Below are 7,020 nucleotides of genomic sequence, written 5' to 3'. Positions count from 1 at the left end.
ATCACTGAAGAGACATATATTGTCGAAATGCGCATCTGGTGCAAAAAAATGGTACCGTTAATTTAATTATGACTCTTTAAGGTACCAGTCTTGTATTACATTTTTCAGTTTCCGGTGCATGTCAAAACATGGAGTGTAATAAAATAGTCCCAATTTTTCTAATTTTTTTCTGCACAGCCTATAAACTGTTTAATTAAAACTTTGTGATGAATTGATAGTACTATTTAAATGTAACAAAAATATGTCATCTTTTTTCAGAAATTAAAACAGGAAGGTGGAAGGATCTCATGTTTACTAGAAGTGGTGCGGTCGGATGAAAACAGCAAACAGAAAGTAGAAAAAGGAAGTTTTGACATTGAGGTTGATTAACTTTTTATTCTTCGTGGCAAGGTGCCATTTTTTTTGCATGAAATCATAGTATAACATTACTAAATGCATGAAATGTAGACTAAATATTTTTTCTATGTAGCATTTTTGAATAAAAATTTATTGAAGATCAGCTGTTTTGCATGTAAGCCTATGGAGCAATCAATTACAAGACTGCAACCTGGGTAGTGATTTTTGGATTTTTTTTTCATGTTAAAAATGCAAATTTCCCAGGATGCTGCAACTGATTTACATATTCTGGGTACTATACTACCTCATGGTATTTTTAAAATGGATCCTCAGTGGAAAGTTGTGCAATTAGCAGGCTTAATTTCAAAAATTGATCAAAATGTCCAAAATTCCAAGGGTTGCCAATTTTGGTCGACAGTATTTTCAGTCAATCAAAGAGAAAGGGTTTAACTCGTGGTCCAAAATATGGTCGCCTTAAAGTGAAGTGGCCAAATGGAAGAACTAAATTTTATCTGGCCCATAGATTTATGTTTATGTTGCATAATGATTTAACAGAGATAGCTGTGAATTTACATGTTTCGCACCTATGTCACAATAGTTTGTGTATAAATCCTGAACATTTGTCTCTAGAACCTCCCAATATAAATAATAGCAGACAAATATGTAAACATTTAGTTCCACAAACCTGTCAGACACATGGAATGTACCCAGAATGCATAATTTAGTTGCAGTAAGTAAGTAAAATACAGAAATATCACTTTGTATAAGAATGATCAGCACGAGTTCTCCGTTTACTTGGTAAAGTCTTCTCTGAATCCAACAGATCTTTCTGATATGTCTCTTTTTCTACAGATTTTTCATCGTAAAGTTCAAATCTTTCAAGTTTCGAAACAGTTCGTTCATGTTTAACAACAGGATTTTTTTTACGCAACTGGTGGTATTCATAAATTTCGTCTTCCCTTTTCAGTTGATGAATCGGACGTGAATTTGGAGAGAGTGGTACACCAAGAGCTTCACATTTTAAAACAGCTGATTCTCCAGGTCTATGATTAATTCTATGTGCAGTGGAGTGAATTCTAGCAGGAAAATTTCTCTGGTAGGTAATATCCTTAGGATTTGACTTATTATATCCTCTGTTTGTAGCTTCACATTTTTGGGTACTTGTTCCGAATCGCGTTTTCTCCAAGTTTTTCCTCCCAAATCTTATGTTCATACAGTCACGTACTAGTTTTTCATCATCCTCTGTCATGTATAGGCATCTGGCATGTTCAGGCAAGAACTCTTTTCCCCAGAAATCACTTTCTGTCCCTTTACAAATATAGGAATAGGCGCGGCATGTCTCTCCACAATGTCCTGTGTAACAGTCAATAATACAATCAGCTACATAACTTAGTCTATTTACAAGTTTATCCAACTTCCCAGCAGCCTCCTTGATTGCAAAGTTATATTCCACAGTGCATCTGTTGGTTAAATCCAAGGAAAATCTCCTGTGAATCTTATCACGGTTTGCTTTCGTCCTTCCGTCAAACATGAAATCACTAAAAGCTGCCTTATCAATGCTCCGCAATTGTGTTGAGGCCAAGTGTCGTGGGTCCCGCAAGTTTTCTGGTGTCAGGTTAACACTTTCACTATGTTTCTTGCTGAAACCTCTGTAGGCATGGCTGTCTCCATCTGTTGTTAACTGTCCAATAACTAGAGGCTGTTCATCTTCTGCTAATTGGTCTGCCAGTAGTTCCCCATACAATTCTTCATTACCAATCGAGTCCCATGGTTTTAAGTTTGCAGAACAGTGGCCTTGGTGTCCTGGACAAATTGCATTTTCCCCAGTTGACCTTAGATAGCTGGCTGTTTTACAGAGCTTATTGGCACCATGTACAGCAATGATCTTCTTCCTAGCTGTCACATTTTCAACAATGGTGGTTGTTGCTTGTGTCCCAGGTTGAAACGGGGTCCGTGTTCGAGATCCAAACAGTGGATTATTGTATCGAGTGTCACATTCTGCTGGTATCGGTGTGTCGGTTGGGAACCCTGAGCGCTCCAATGCTTGTTTTACAATCTGTCGCTGCTGTTTCATATCTTCCCTGTTCATATCGACCAACATATCACCGCATTCATTGGATTGTCTCTGCATGTCGGTCCTTGATGGAGCTGGATGGCTAACGGTACGCATCAATTGGCACCATGCAGTATTTGAAATACCTGTATCTGCAAGTCCAATTTGCAACCTTCTGTTTGGAGCACCTGCTTTCCTGCCCTTTTTTCCATCCTCCTCTATCTCCTCATACAAGGGGTACATCAAGGACTCATAATTACACAGAGTACAAAGCACTTTTTCTCTCCAACACATGGTTCTCTGCTCTTCGGCATCATAATCAAATTGAAAGTTCCCATAACAGCCTGGTGACTGCTCCAAATGTTCATGAAAGGCTCTGGTGAATAGTTTACAGGTTCTATCTGCATGCAAAAACCTATAGGTGTTCCTATCTCCTCTGATTAAGTTATCTGTATATCTTTCAAACACACTGGGTTCCCCAGGCTGTGGTCTCAGTACAGATATTACTTTTGAGTTATCTACCTTAGTAACATTTTCCTTCAAAATTGTCAAGGCTTTGTCATTCAAACTTTCTTCTTTGGTCTTGCCAGCATCTGGCCTAACATATTTCTTCCTAATATCAGTCTTTTCATCCCACTCAACAACAGGAATTACTCTCCTATCATCACCTCCCTTCTTAAACTGAACACTTTTGGACTTACTTGTATACGGCATCTTTGAACTCTGATGCCTATTTTGAAAATACTTCTGAATTTATACTTTTCCAACATCATCAATCAACTGTGTCAAAAGTCAAAACACCACAAAAATGCAACTAATTGCATATAAATGCCAGATATTACAGCCTCTTAGAACCTTAGGGATGATAATGACAATTCAATAGAATTCCACCACATGACATTAAAGACCCAATTCTAACCTTGGTGTGAAGTACCATAAAACCATCAAGCAGTCAAAAGAATCTACACACATTCTGCTACACAGAGTCATCTAATAATGAAGAATTAAAACTAACACAAAGAAAACAATCTAACTTTTATTTGATAAAAAGCAACTTTTTTACAATACAGTAATTAAAAATACATAAAAATTACATAATATTAAAAAATACAGTTTTTTCTTTAATATTTAGTAAGATCAATATATAACAAACAAAAATATCACACATTGAGCTTAAAATTCCCTATAGAAAAAATTTGTAAGCAAAAACTAGACATGACCCTATAGTTAAAAAAACAAAAAAAATCTGAAATATCCAAAAAAGGGTACAACTCTAAAAAATGTAATTTTAGCCGCAATTTAATAGTAATACAAAAATAATTTGGCATACAAGTCAGAAAATGGTTCTTCTTTCTTAAATATTTTTTTCGTAATTTTCCGAGCAATGTTGAATCGGTTGTAGGTACCAGTCTTGTATTACATTTTTCAGTTTCCGGTGCATGTCAAAACATGGAGTGTAATAAAATAGTCCCAATTTTTCTAATTTTTTTCTGCACAGCCTATAAACTGTTTAATTAAAACTTTGTGATGAATTGATAGTACTATTTAAATGTAACAAAAATATGTCATCTTTTTTCAGAAATTAAAACAGGAAGGTGGAAGGATCTCATGTTTACTAGAAGTGGTGCGGTCGGATGAAAACAGCAAACAGAAAGTAGAAAAAGGAAGTTTTGACATTGAGGTTGATTAACTTTTTATTCTTCGTGGCAAGGTGCCATTTTTTTTGCATGAAATCATAGTATAACATTACTAAATGCATGCAATGTAGACTAAATATTTTTTCTATGTAGCATTTTTGAATAAAAATTTATTGAAGATCAGCTGTTTTGCATGTAAGCCTATGGAGCAATCAATTACAAGACTGCAACCTTAATATTAATCAAAACTGAATAGCTATCTTTTTAACTGAAAAAAATAATTCTTTAATTTGAACTACCAAATGACCTATGATTTTGTAATTCAATGTATAGAATGAAAGAGCTGATGCAGACAACTCTAGTCTAAATTTAAAAATCATGGCTCATAAAGAGAGGTTGAGACGGGTCATAACAGGTCGAGACTGGTCAACACAAGTCGAACTGGTAACGACTGGTTGAAACTGGTCCAAATTTTGTCACGTCTAGTAGAAACAGGTCGAGACTGAGTCGAGACTGAGTCAAGACGGGTTGAGTTTTGGTCGAGACTTTTTCAGATTACACCAAGATTATCAAGCAATGTATCAGACTTATTAAGTACAGTCCAAAACAAAGTCGAATACATTTAAGTACACTAAAGTACATTACCGTGATTACGTCAAGTCTTATATACGTAAAATCTGTACTCAACGTTACATGATCCTTTTTCTCTCTGAGCTGTTTATAGTGTAAAATTATAAAACTATTACATATACAACAAAAACATTACTTAGTAATTATTCATTTTACTTAGAGTTCATACTCCATGATCTTCCATAAATATCCATCTGTTTTGACTTTATAGTGCTATATTTAACAATGCCACAAAAGTGGAAGGTTTGGCCAGCTGCAAAACCAGATTCAACCCACATTGTTTGTTTATAAAAACATTATGTACGAGAAACGAGAAACACTTATGAATCAGATCAACAAGCGACGACTACTGATCATTAGATCCCTGACTCAGGACAGGTGCAAACAAATACCGCAGTTTTAAAGTGTTTTTTTAAAAGTCAAAACAAAAAGACAGTGTCGATGTCAAGGCTGACAAAGAACAAAAGGCTATCAAGAGCCTTAATCGCTCACCTGTTTTTTGATTGCTTAAATCTTTCATTAATGATAATTTTTACTTTTCAATATATATAAATGAGTTGCTTAAAATGCAATTTAAATGTTCATAAAATAAATATCCTTGTAGCTGTCTTATTTTCTCCAAAAGTACATTATTGCATTTTATCCATATGTTCCGTTTAAACAATAGTGTCTATGTTTCTTGACGTACAAAAACATAAAGTACAAAATGTATACTATATTCATTTGAGAAGATTTCTAAAGTTTAAAAACATAACGACTGGTGTAAAATTGCCCTGTAAGGGCAATAACTCCTTAAGGGTTGAATTTCAGTAAAAAAGCCAATTTAGTGGCAGCAACCCAACAATGGGTTGTTTGATACGTCTGAAAATTTCAGGGCTGATAGATCTTGACCTTGCAAACAATTTTGATCACTTGTTAGATTTGCTCTTAAAACTTTAGTTTTTGAGATATAAGCCAAAAACTCCATTTGACCCCTTTGTTCTATTTTTAGCAATGATGACCATGTTTGTCGATAGATCAACACTTCAGATACAATTTATTAACTAGATACCTTTCTTAAAATTTAGTTAAAAGTTGAAGGTATTCGGCACCGTAGTATAAGAGGAGAAGATTTTTGAAATAGTTTATGACAATTGACGACCACGGACGATGACGGACTCCAAGATATGGAATAATGTAACATGGGACCCTTTGGAGGCCCAGTAAACTAAAGAAAACACACAAAAACTCAAGACAGAGCAACACAAAATTTTTAAACTTAATTAATCTCCGGTGCTCCCAAAGGTCAAACATATTCTGCACCACACGCGTGCGTTCCGTCCACCCTGTTCCTCATATAACACATCTTGATGTATATAGGTTAGTATATAAAACTATAAGACACAACATAATAGTGGATTTGATTTTGACTTTCATCAAACCCTAACATTACCTTAGGTAGTACCAAAAGTGTGTAAAATTTGCTATCTCTGACACTTGATAATTTAAAATTGTATTTTATTTTTAATTTCCATTACAAAAGATATACAAGACTGTTACCGGAACAAACAACACAACCATTTATAAGTATACACAATCAAAGAACAATACGTCGTATAACTGAAAAAAGAGCAACACGAACCACTTAAATATCACTTGCAAATATCATGGTAATTTAAGATATTCAGACGATTGTGCTACACATAAGGTACCTATCGTGTTGATCATTTTAGTTTAAAACAAGTTCTTCTTCTTATTCCTTATACTTCATTTTGGAGAAAGGTGATGGGATTGGAGTCATGACAAATATAACATGGTAGTTGTCATCTTTTAAACAGATATTCATTATTGGTCAACCAACACTTGATGGCGTCTGTGAAAACAATCGAACTCTTTGCTTAAAAACATCCTTGTGAGCAACAACAATTACATCCACTATCAATTCAAAGCATTAGACAACAATGAGTAAAACCATAAAATAAATGTATATAACATAACATTATAAATGAGTCAAATACAAGAAGTATAAATCTTTATTAGCATAGAAATTGTAAACATTTAAAGCTAGTTAAAAAGAAATGTGTAGCCGAAATCAAATGCACAAATAAGATACAACTAAATGCAAATGAACAAAACAAATATAATGATTACAACTTTGTAACTAATGAATATAAAAACAATACGTTCATAAACTTTAACACGAACAAAAGAAGATTTTTGTTTTACTTTAGATTCATATCCCAGAGGAACCAGTAATGACGCACTTAACGTCGTGTTTGTCTCTGCATTTAATCAACCATTTAAAAGAAGTAGAGAAAACATAATGGAATAAAAGATTGACTACTTGTTAATATATTTCAATCATTAAACAATAGATATTTGAAA

General features: G+C 34.1%; 1 long non-coding RNA gene across 1 annotated transcript; it reads left to right on the top strand.

Annotated features, from left to right (window-relative positions):
* Window positions 1-231: 231 nt before the first annotated feature.
* Window positions 232-4,143, top strand: LOC134689559 (uncharacterized). The gene is made up of 3 exons (XR_010101866.1): window positions 232-360; window positions 1,304-1,432; window positions 3,969-4,143. It is a non-coding gene; the product is annotated as an uncharacterized LOC134689559 (long non-coding RNA).
* Window positions 4,144-7,020: the final 2,877 nt, after the last annotated feature.

This window comes from Mytilus trossulus, chromosome 11 (assembly GCF_036588685.1).
Source record: "Mytilus trossulus isolate FHL-02 chromosome 11, PNRI_Mtr1.1.1.hap1, whole genome shotgun sequence".
Lineage (NCBI taxonomy): Eukaryota > Metazoa > Mollusca > Bivalvia > Mytilida > Mytilidae > Mytilus > Mytilus trossulus.
Note: the sequence above shows the minus strand (reverse complement) of the source record. Positions and strands in the feature narration are given on the sequence as shown.